This window comes from Trematomus bernacchii, unplaced genomic scaffold, assembly GCF_902827165.1.
Source record: "Trematomus bernacchii unplaced genomic scaffold, fTreBer1.1, whole genome shotgun sequence".
NCBI classification, from domain to species: Eukaryota; Metazoa; Chordata; class Actinopteri; order Perciformes; family Nototheniidae; genus Trematomus; species Trematomus bernacchii.
This window is the reverse complement of record NW_022987648.1, coordinates 17,560,459-17,572,566: the sequence shown is the minus strand read 5'-3', so window position 1 is coordinate 17,572,566 and position 12,108 is coordinate 17,560,459. Positions and strand designations below refer to the sequence as shown.

At 43.0% G+C, this 12,108-nt stretch overlaps 1 protein-coding gene across 2 annotated transcripts in view; it reads right to left on the bottom strand.

Annotated features, from left to right (window-relative positions):
• Window positions 1-12,108, bottom strand: part of si:ch211-45c16.2 (mitogen-activated protein kinase kinase kinase 13) — a 29,134-nt gene that overhangs the window by 15,940 nt on the left and 1,086 nt on the right. The window contains exon 2 of one of the 2 annotated variants that reach the window (XM_034134539.1): window positions 3,917-3,986. The exons of the other annotated variant lie outside the window; for it this stretch is intronic. The gene's annotated coding sequence lies outside the window, so the exon portion shown is untranslated. The remainder of the gene's footprint in view (window positions 1-3,916; window positions 3,987-12,108) is intronic. 2 annotated transcript variants of the gene reach the window in all.

The following is a 12,108-nucleotide window of genomic DNA, read 5'->3' as shown; positions in this document are numbered from 1 at the left end:
TGGACGAATGCAAAAGTCTCTTCCCATCAGTAGCTGTGGACTCTCTTTGTGCTGAACGACACATGCGACCGTTATTCTGGGTCACAGTTGAACAGCTGAACTCTGGTATCTGCACTCGTATCTCTTGTCAATCCAGACTATGGACTTTCATGGCCAGTGTTCATCATGTGAGTAACACATGTTATGAAACAGAAATCTGGAAACACGCTGTTCATAGATTTCTTGGTCATACGAGGCAGAAAGAATTAGAACATTTTAGGCAATATGAACATCATCGGAAACACCACTCTGGCCCTGATTTGATAGTCGGATGTGGGCCGATGTCTAAATCAGCTTTCCCTCGCAACCAGGGCCATGAGTCCTGCCAGAGGGGATTGGACAGCCTGCTGTAGGTGGGTGAAAGTAATAATCTGCTGCGGTGGAGGAGGAAAATAAACAAATTCTGGCACAGCGTTCGGGCATCTGCCGTCACACAGCCGACATTTCCCTATAATCCCTGTTTCTTCATCTTCTGATTCCCTATGGTGACTCACCTGAGCTGGTTTAAGTACCTGGTGGTGGCTGGAGGGGGAAACTAGCCACAGAGCAATAATCCCTGCCTGCCTGTTTGGAGTTTACTGGGGTTGCATGGGAAATAAAAGCAAGGTCAAGGCAGCACCTGCTGAGGCAACAACTGGAGGAAATCATCCCCTTGAATATGGCTTTTTTGCTGTGAAGAATGAATTTATCAGAGAGAGGAAGAGGGTCAGGTGGGTGATTGAAACTCACAGTTAACTGACAGGAGGATGAAAACCGAAACAGCTACACCTCTGCTTCTCCTTCTGAAATCCAAAACATCAATGACTGACTGCGTGTTTGTGAATGAGTTTAACAGACCCAGCTAAACAACATGCTGTAGCAGAATAACACGTTCAGGGTTAACAAGACTGTGAATCATTAGCACTCCAAACACACACACAACTCGTGCCTCAAATAGCCTCAGCCAGTACGGGCCAGAATCAGAGAAAATACATAACTGAAGAAAAGAGTGTGCGCCATCGACACGTCACACACTCTCCCTCTGGCTTCATTCTCAGTGAGGCTGCAGCCGGCACTGCATCCAGGACACACAGCCTCCTAAAAAAATCTGCAACTACCAAGCTAACTCGGCTCTATAAAAACTCACAGGGCTTCAATATCGGCCTTTTCAGTCAAGCATGCTCTTTGTTCCAAGCTATTCTTAAAAGAAAAAAGCTTTATGGAGCTCTTTTTACGAGTGCTAAACCAGATCCATCCGGAAAGAGATGATGAATGCAAACAGACAGAAAGGGACGGTGAGGCCAAGGAGACAGTGGAGGGGGAGAATAGCTTAGAGAAAAGTAGAGGAAGAAAAGCACATTAGGGGGACAGAAGATGGAAGGTTATGAATGAGCAAGATAGCGAAGACAATTTCATGGCTGGAAACAGAGAAAGAGTTGAAAATGAAAGAGAGATGAACAAAAAAAAGGGAGAAAGAGAAACTGATTTTCTGCTGCTGTGGTTGCTCGCGGCACGATACTGTACCGAGCACGCTCCAATGGGAAAGACTCCCAGAGCGACAACAAAGGACACAAGAGGAGCCGGCTCCATGTGAACTGGGCCTGTCTGCCTTGCACAGCCAGGAGACAGCAGCACACACACACACACACACTCCACACACAGCACACCAGAGCAGCTGCTGCCACAACAATCCCCCTTGTGCTCCTTTAATAGGGACGGTCTGCCTGGCCCGCCAACAACAAGGAACAGACGCACACAAAAAGTGACACAACAGACAAACACACATATTGCAGGAGGCTGGCTGTGACCGACACCATTTGAATGGCTGCAATATGAAAATACACAAAACTGTACAGCTAAAGATTGAAATGGGGCATGGGAGCTGAACAAGAGGAAGTGGGTGTGTTGAGCTGCATGTCCTGTACTCTAAAGACAGACTCAGCCACAGGAAATCAATACACATTAGTGCTTCTATAGCTCCTCAGTTCATACATCTCATCAATGTTTAAATATGTCATCTTTTAACCCTAGACACTCTAGAAAATAAAGTCCTCATAGATGTGAATATGCCGCCATTATTATAAACGCTCTGTGGAGAATGGATGGATGGAGTTCTCCCCTCCTCCTCCTTTCCTCCGCTCCTCTAAAGCCCGGCTGCCGGCTACTCATCCTGTGCAGTTACATAAACATGCTTAGTAACAGAGGACAGAGGTGGGCACACACAGAGCTTTCATACTGCAGAGTACAATGAAGAGATGGATGAAGATGCAAAGTGGGGTCAAAAGTCAAGGATGATGAAAAAGAAACTGAATCTAGAGAATCTGATTTGTTTATATGCTCATACAGAGATGCCAGTGGGTGTGTGTGCAGGACACGTGTGCCCCAGAAAAAAGTCCGTCGGCACAGCGTCATAATACCTCAGAGTATCATACGGCTGCTCCATCAGGAAGGTGGAGGTTCAGTAAGTCTATACCTTTCCATACATCTCGTCCTGTCCTTCAGAGGGCACAGAGAAGTACTGCATCAAAAAGCAGCAGCAGCAGCAGCAGCATCACCGCTGAGGCTTAAAATAGCTCCTGCACGCACCGACGCACGACCGCTCGACACACTCCTGCAGCACTGAGCAAACACTGACACAGCAGCTGATTCACATACAAAAAGCACACACACACACTTGAATGTGCACACACACACACACACATCAGATAAATGCCATCAAAGAAAACTACATATAAGAACTTAAAAGCCACAGGAGTACCTCCACATCGCACCGCTTCCACGCAGATGTACGGCAAAGACGCAGCATCAGCAGATTACTCACAGCAGACAGAGCTCAGATCCATGGTCCTCTCAAAGCTCCGAGGCAAGGATGGGAAGGGGGGGGAAGAATACCGGGGGGAGAAAAAACTGAACCGATGGTAAAGACGGAGAAAAAACGGCAAGAAAAGCAGGGATAGAGGGAGAGTGGCGGACATTCCTCCAACTCCCGCAGCACCTGCGATGTGAGTGGGTGGGTGGCAGCGTCACCGGGTCGCTGAAGACCTGCTCACGTCACACTTTTTCATGAATGGAGCCGTCTGACGCAGAGAGGACGCGGCTCCAAGAGCAGGGGGGGGAGGGGGAGCAGGAGGGGGTGGAGCTCTCTGTTCAGACTCCGAGAGGAGGAGTAAAGAGAGATGAAGAGGAGAAGAGAAGGAGGGGGGGGGGGGGGTGTATTTCAAAGCAGCACCAGCTGGCAACAGCAGGTTAGGCTGCAGTGGCGTCTCTGTACTGTAAGTAGGACAGACTGTTTCTGCACTAGAGAAAATCCCTTTGTGCAGAATCACTCATCAGTTCCCTCCATGCCAACATCCCATATATGAGTGCACTGTATTCTAACATGGTCTATCCATTTTTCACACTTCACACACACAGTTCAGACCTGCTTCTGTACTCAATGAACTCTGGATATGTGAGTGTAGTCATCACGGTAATATGATTAACCCACCATTTCGATACAGGGTTTAAATGCTCAGCACAACCGCTAAACTAGATGTCAGAAAATCCTATTTGATGGTATGTCTTTGTGTGTGTAGAACATGACCTTATATACCAATAGCAGCTGAATTTGGCTGATTTTGCCAACTTTCTCACGATGTGGAGCACACAAATCTCAATTCAAACCACCGGACAGACGTCTATACACAGGAGGAATGAGAAAGTTCAAGCTTCAGGGCTGAAAGGCTACGACAGCTTAGAAGAAATCTAAAGGGCAGAGCCAGAATGTCAGAAGAACCCTTCGTTTCTCTCTCTCTCCCCCCAAAGGTCATTTAATGTCTCTCACAATGTCCTGCTGAAGTAAATGAACACTTCATTCAGCTTCTTAGCCCATTTGTGTGGGTGTGTAGTGTGTACTGACCTGTCAGGTGGTTTCTGAGCATCTCACAGGTCAGCTGGGGGTGATCTGATCTCAGGTCAGGCTCTATGACCTGCATAAACACACAGAGCGGTCCATATGAGTGTTAGTCTTTTTACAGAGAGAGGATTGGTGTGCTGAACATGTCTTATGCACATACAGTATGGAAAGTAAACAAAGGTATCACCATTTCCAGCTATTTTAGGAAGAGATGAATATATTTAACATATAGGGCTGCTGTGCCTGTCTTTAGTGTAAATATCTGTGTTTGTGAGTGGAGATGGCAGAGATTGAGACTGACATATATCAAGAGAGACTAATTGAGAGGGAGGAAAGGCTCGGGGAACAGATGCTCCCCCCCCCCCCCCTCATCCTCCCGTTAGCGGCCCAAACCTCTGGGGAAGAAATCAAGATTGACGGAAGGGTAGGAATGTAATGATGCATGCTGGGTGGGGGGTTGGGACATTTGGATCAGCTAAATCTCCATTCTCAGGCCACACCCCAGCAGGGGACACTGCCAGAGGAGGAGCTCCGGTGTCCCGGGGCGAGGCTGAGGGGGAGACTTCCAAACACGGCTGTTAAATGGCGTGAAATGACAGCCAAGTGAGTCACGGTGCAGATGGCCGAGAGTTTAACGTGGTTCTGACGTTAGGGAGTGAGGAGCCTATTGTTAGATGTGTTAAACTACAAAGTGCAAAGTACACAATTAATGAACACAATGTCAAGCATTCTTTAGCCCCGAGGAGGACAAGAGTGGCTGTAAGCAGAAATCAGTATTCCTGCCATGTGCCTGAAGACACACTCCTGTAAAAAAACACAGCATGGGAATTCCCAAAAATACAGCTCTAGTTAGACATTGGCAAAGAGAGAGCGCAATATGAGGCCTGGAATTTAAATTCCTGACCTGTTTGCTTAGCAAGAACATCTAGCTCTGCTCTAAAGCTGAAACTCCGAAGGTCAGCAGATCACAAGCCAGCGTGTTCACGTGGAAACAGACAAAGCCTCATTATATTACAAAAACAAGCTTAAAACAACCTCAACTGCCTCAAATATGTATTTTTCATAAGAAAATATAAACTTTTATAGCTTTAAAGCCAAGGCAGTAGGGCTGCTCAATTAATCGTATTTTAATCGCAATTAAGATTTTGGCTTGCAACGATTATGAAAACAACATAATCGAAATAAAACGATTATTTTCTTTATTTTTTTTTAATTATTTTTTTTATTGGTTTTTCAGTTGAATTATATTTAAAATTCAGGGTAATTAACTGTTAAAAACATACTGTTCAAAAAATTGTTTTCAATAAATTGATGTTTTCAAAGTAAATGGATAATCGTTTTTAATAATCGTGATATCAATTATTGACCCAAATAATCGAGATTATGATTTTTGCCATAATCGAGCAGCCCTACAAGGCAGTTATCATAATTTCAGTTTAGATTTTATGGGACTAGGCCAAATAAAACTCAAACATGTTTGTTTTTTGTGCTATGACAAAAACCCAAAATGGTTCACCACAAAAGTTTTGCATAAATAAAAAGCACATATTATGCTATAATATAAAAGAGACCTAAATAAGGTGGATGTCCCCTCATTAATTAACCTTTATATATACAGTCTGTCTCAAACTACACAAACTTTGTTTATCTGACAAACGGTTGGCAGTGGTGTGACATAATCATCAGTTTACTGTTGTGTTTTAATGTGCAGTGTTGTTTCAAAAGATCGGGTCTTCTAAGTTTAATTAAAAGTTTCAAATATCATTGGGGAGCGACACGCAGTGCAGCAGCTGAAATCTGAGCGTATTTACTTTCCACTTTAATTATGGCTTACTCAGGTAGAAACTGCCTTTGCTGTCTGTTGAGAAATGACATTGCAGATTTCTCAAATCAAAAGATACAAAATCTCCATGTTGGGATTACAAAACACTTATTTTTGGATCATGAGTAAACAACAACTCATGGCCTCTCAACACATCTCTGCTGTGCCCACCATCTGCCATGTTTACTTGTGTTGGATCAACATGGAGGAGCCACCGGGCGGACTATTTGAAGTGGTGCTGTGTCGTGTGTCGGTTTGATTCCTATTCTGTTTATTTACAGCCTTCAGGTCAATGTCACTGCTTGTTAAGGAATAGAGGTTTTGAAATACTGATCATCCAACTTTAGCCACTCATGATCAGCCACTCAGAATCCACTTTTATGCGGTAGATGTCAAAGGCTAGACACTGAACCTTTAAGGGATGGAAATCACTTCAAAACACACACTGTTTCTAAGGTTGTTGTAACTCCAAATGTCTTTGTCTAATAGTCAATTATTAAACAGAGAATCAGCAGCAAATCTTCAGATATCTGCTGATAAAATGACTGAAACTATATATTTTCAGTCATTTATTGATAATGTTTAGCTCGGCACAATGTCATAAATATGTGTCAAATATATCATGATTCAGATATATGTTTTACATTATGAGTTCTAAGTTGGTCTTATTATATCCACTACTTGACTAAGAAAAATGTTGAAGACTTTTTAAATCCAAACAATTATGTTACACATTTATATATTCCAAGCCCCTCAATAGAAAGCCAGATCTGAATTAAGGCTATGATCAGGTATTGACGTCCCTTACTCAGTTTTTGTATAAAACATTTTTAAATATGACCAAACTTTTTTTTTTCCAGCGGTGGCCGGAGCCTCCTGTTGAGTCTCCATCAGCGACAGTCAGTCAGTCAGTCAGTCAGTCAGTCAGAGCTTCAGCTGTAAACCACACTGGCTCTGCTCCGTTATACACACTCATTACTATTTCACCAGCAGCGGAACAACAGCACTGACAGCTCCTGTGTCCTCCACATTAATAAGAGAATAAGCACCATCGCAGCTTACAGCGGTTTACCTTTACAATCTGCCATCGCATGCAACCGCCAGGTATACACACATGCTGGCTCACACACAAACACACAATCTCTGAGGAGGACAGGCACATCAATTTGACTTCTTGAGGGGTCTGCTACATTTTTAAAACAAAGTGCAGGTATGTGTCGATCACACTGCGCCCAATACAACTGGTGGAATAAGTTTTGAGATCTCGCTAAATCACCAAAAAATTAATTCAATGGTAAAATAACTCACTCTAAAGAAAAGTAGAGTTCACTTGAGCTGTCAAATGAAATCAACATAAAAGGAATGTATGCTTTACTCACTTGGTCAAAGGATGGGGTTTTTATAATGCGTTGTGCGTCACCTTTATATATTCTTTATCCCTTTATAAATCCAGCTTTAAAATATTTTAATAATAGAATAACTATTTATTTTATTATTACCAATGGTAATCCTATAGCCGGCAGTCGCTCATGTCTTTGGATAAAATGGAGTAATTGGATGGAGAAAGTCAGATGATTCAGGGAAATATGTGAACTAATGAGGATAGATTGGTCCTTAATATGTTAACTTGCGAGAGGATAAACCCGTTTGCCTAAGATGGATAGAGACAGAGCGGCCTGGCTCATTGGTTGGCTTGGTAAAGGCAGGCATGGATGACCGAGTCCTGCACACAACAACCGCTGATTCTGAGAGGCAGATAATGCTTGTGAGATTACTGTGCTGAGCCCACCAACAACCCCACAGCCTGACCAATCCACGCTGAGAGGACATTGCATAACAATGACTGTTCATCACTCCCGCAGGATCCTGCCCGCACCACCACATCCGTCCTTCTCTGTCGTGAGTCCAGAGGAGACTGGCGAACAGATGAGGAGCAGCAGACAGGAAGCCGTCCTCCCTCCCAACGGCACCTGGTAATCCCCAGCATGATTTATGGGATTGCGTGCTGAGCTATAATGCAGAACACAGCAGCTAGTCTTAGATAACATAACATTTTATGAAGTCTCTCCAGCTCTCTTGCTTCTGATTGTTTAACTGAAGAGAATTGGGAGGAAATTAAAACACACTGAGATGTTCGCCTCGTCTTCATCACATATTCCCACATCCCAGGACAGAGGATGTAACAGAGAGTGTGGCTGCAGTGGTAAGATATGACTGTGCAGCTGCTGGGGGGGGGGGGGGGGGGATGCTGCTGCTGCTCGCAGAGGTTAACGAATATGTGAGGTTACATGTACAGAGTGTACATGTGATGGAGGACACTGCAGGGCAGAGCACACAGTGTACATACACTGTGTACAGCTGTATGATTAGCAGACCAAACAAACACATCTTAAGTTCTATTAGGCCATATTACATCTTGAAATGACCTGTGTTGTTCGAAAAAGCTTTACAAATTGGCTGATAAATGACTTAAAATGATTAACTGATTGTCAATATTGTTTCCACGGGCTGATGGAGCATAGTTCCTATTACTTTCTTGTACATTTTGTTCAGCCTTGGGACTGTTATGTTGGAAAAATCAATAAAACATTGTTAAAAACAAACAAAGGTTAGGTTGGCCTACATATAAATAGTTTGCCTCCAGTATGCTTGCTGCTGCTTCAACATTTGCTTTGGTCACATGGTGCACACATACGCCTTGTTATTGATTAGTATAACAAGTATAACTCCTGGACAAATAAAACAGATTACACGAAGATCTATGAGTAACGATGCATCCCTTTTATTCACATATTATTCTATAGATGCACTCAGCAGGGGTCAGAGATACTGCAAACTACACACACACACACCCTGTATGACTTGTGCATGTGCTCTGGTTCTTGCTCCTCCACTCGTGTGTGTTAATATGCTCCCCATGAGGCGCTGCAGGCTGTGGTAATTATAGAAGCTCGGCTAGCAGACGCATCACAACTGAGAAATACATTTAAAGCCATGTGCAGTTGTGGGAATACAGTGCATGCATACGGGCACACAAACAAAAGCCCACAGTACCCAAACATCCTGGATGTTGTATAGAAAATAATCATCTAATTGAAATGCATTTTGGTCAAACTTTCTGATGTAACATTTTGTCTCCTTTGAAGGTTTTTCACAACAAATGTATTTTTTTTTTTTTAATGCATCTCTGGATTCATAACTAAGCCATAACCAGCAGATATAAACCACTGGCCATCCACCATTACTCAAAGAAGTAGCCTGCATAACATTAGCAGAAAAGCATATAGGCACACCCAATTTAGTATTAGGGAAAAACTGTAATACCCCTGCCCAAATATAGAGACAACTCAAACAGATTGACCAGTAGAGGGTCTTTGATGGAGTACCAAATACCCACAAGTCTACAGAACAGAGGGAGAAGCTGCTTACTCTCCTAATCAAGCTGACTGGCGTTAAAGGTAGTCGGGGGTCTGATACAGGTGTGAGGCGTGCCAGGTGGGCTCTGGGGGACAGGCTGGCTCTGTGTGAGGTGCACAGTGGGATGAGGATGGGATGGAGGCAGGAGCTTTACACAGAAATGTCAGTCAGAAGGAGGAAGAGGAGGAGAGGGCCTAAGGGAGGAGAAGAGGGGGTATTAAGATATAGATAAGAGGGGGCGAGGGAGAGAAGGAAGTGGGCATTCATGTTCACTTCCTTTAGTCCAACGTTTATTGTTTGGCTTTTTCCACTCAACTGCACTTGAATGGCTGTGCTGCACGCGATGTGAACATTCAGCACATACACCTTTATGATGCTATTTATAGCCTTCAGGCATGTATTACTGTACGCCACACCCACCTGGCACACAGAATATTTGATTATTTTACTAAGGCTGAGAGATAAATCTTTTATGATGCCATTTCTTTTTTATATGGTCCATATGTTGGGTGAAGGACTGTTTCTAATTAAAAAAATTAGAGTCCATGAACTAAAGGAATTCAATTTACAGGGACATTAAACAGAGAAAGCAGCACATTCTCCCATTTGAGAAGCTGGAACCAGATCATTTGGGGGGTTTTTGACTACAATAACTAGTCAATTAGCACAAATGTTAGTACGAAATATAACTGAGTTGAATTCAATTTCACATTTGAAAAGTGACTCCTATCACATTTAGTGCCACATGTTCTATACTGGGCACTTGACAATTCACTTCATCCAACATTATGGGCCAATCTTTCTAAAAAATTATATAAAAAGAGAAAAGCATTTTGTTTTACTGAAAAAAATGCAAAGATTGACAGGAAAAAAAACTGCAGACAAACGCAGTTGATTTCAGCTATTGATATATAATGATGACATCAAAGTGGTGGAGATGTCAATCAAGCCGTCTGCACACGTCTAAACCGTGGTCCAATCCACCAAAAGTGAAAATCCAGACAGGGTAAATCACTCAAACAACAGTACCGTATATATAGGTTTCAACCGGGACAGCACACCACTGATGACACATACAAAACCGTACAATGTTAAATGTGCTTTAATCTTATGAAGCACAGCGATGAGTTTATTCATTAAGCCTGATGGGACGGGACACTGACTGAACCCACCACTATATGAATGTGACCCAAAACAAACAAGCCGAGTCTCCGGGGCTAGGATTAGAGGGATCAGACCAGCTGCAAGGCTACCCTGCTGCTGTCGCTACACATGTCAATTACATAAATACAGCTTCCTGTCTCCATGCCAGCATCAGGAGCCCCGCCCTCCCTCCCTGACGCTCGCTGTGACCTGGAACTCGTGAACTCAGATGTGCAGGAACTCTTGATACTTGGTCAAACACAACGTTGCCACGCAACAGCATCACCTCGGTGACCCACTTCTTCCAGAAGAGGGATTTCAGTGTTAAAGGATTTTGGTAATCTATATTTTTCTTTTTGACAACAAATCCAGGACTTTCAAAGCAAGATCCCATCCTGTGTGTTGCACTCATGCTTCAGCTCGATCATATCCTCTGAAGACATTTATGGGAATGGCCCGATATGGGATTTAATCACACAGTGGGATAAGGAAACACTCACAGTAAGTTCACTGGTGGATTGCCATTATCTGGATCATTGTTAACATCCTCACATGAGAGACTTAAAAAGGCTGTTATTATGGTATTATTATTAAAAAAGCTATTATGGTAGCGAAGTGAAAAATAGGGACTGATTTGAAAAATTAAAACAAAAAAAACACAGGAATTATCGCGTAAGGAAAAACAGATTTACACAATCATGCTATTTCTTTGTATTGCCGGGGGACCCTATGATTTATGATGACCTTATTTGAGATCGTTTGTATGTCTCTGGTTTGTGTTTTGACTAAGTCTATTATCAGGCGAATATTGTAAATCGCAATCATCTCGGTCAGGAATATTGAAACATATTTTAAGCCAACATAGACAAGAACTCAGCAGAAATTCATTGTTGCACTTTATTTTTTTACAACAGGCACTTAATATTGCATTTTCTAGGGAACATTTTGAGCGAGAGTACAAATTAGTTGTGCTAGTGAGAATGTTTGGCTCTAGAATAGTGTATGTGGAGCTAAGCAAAACAAATCCTTTAGTGCCCATAGTTAAAAAAGAACAAGTCACCAAGTTTGAAAGTCCATTTTACTATGTCCTCGTGTAAAAAAAAAGTATTTGGTTCATTTGCAGTTGCTCACATTTGCTGTAAAGCCAGTGTTGGGCTACCTGAGAGGTGCAGCCATCAACACGCTGTTAGTGGGGGACCACATTCGGCCCATTGTGTGACCTGTAACTGCACCACACACGGGGGCAGTTACAACAGAGGCCGAGACATTAGTGACACACGTGGACACTAACTGGAAATGTCGCACTCGGCACAATGAGGCTGGAGTGACAGTACACAGCATCCAGCGCTCACACATGTAGCGCCTTCCACTGCTGACTGACTGTCATGTGGGACAGAATGAACTGTTGTGACGCTCAGTCTTCATGAAGGACGGATGGATGATCCTCTCTGATTTGTGTCAGATGGCCGCTGAGAGCTGCTCACAAGGAGCATGCAGGGGGAGATGTTAGCAGTCTACCACAATTTTGAACTATTTCAGTCTAAAACAACACCTGTCCTGCAATAAATTCTACCTTCATAACGTTTTTATTGTACATTTGTTGGGGGGGGGAATGGTTTAAAAAGGAAATTAAGATTCTAATTGTTGGTCTGTTTTTCCTGACAATGATGAGGACAAGAGAGAGACTTGTGTCATGAATGAACAAATCCCAAAAGTTGACATTGACCTTTACACCGATGACTTGCATTATATTGGAAAAATGTTCCTTATAATGGATTGATATCCTCTCCAAATCCACATATCAAATGAATGT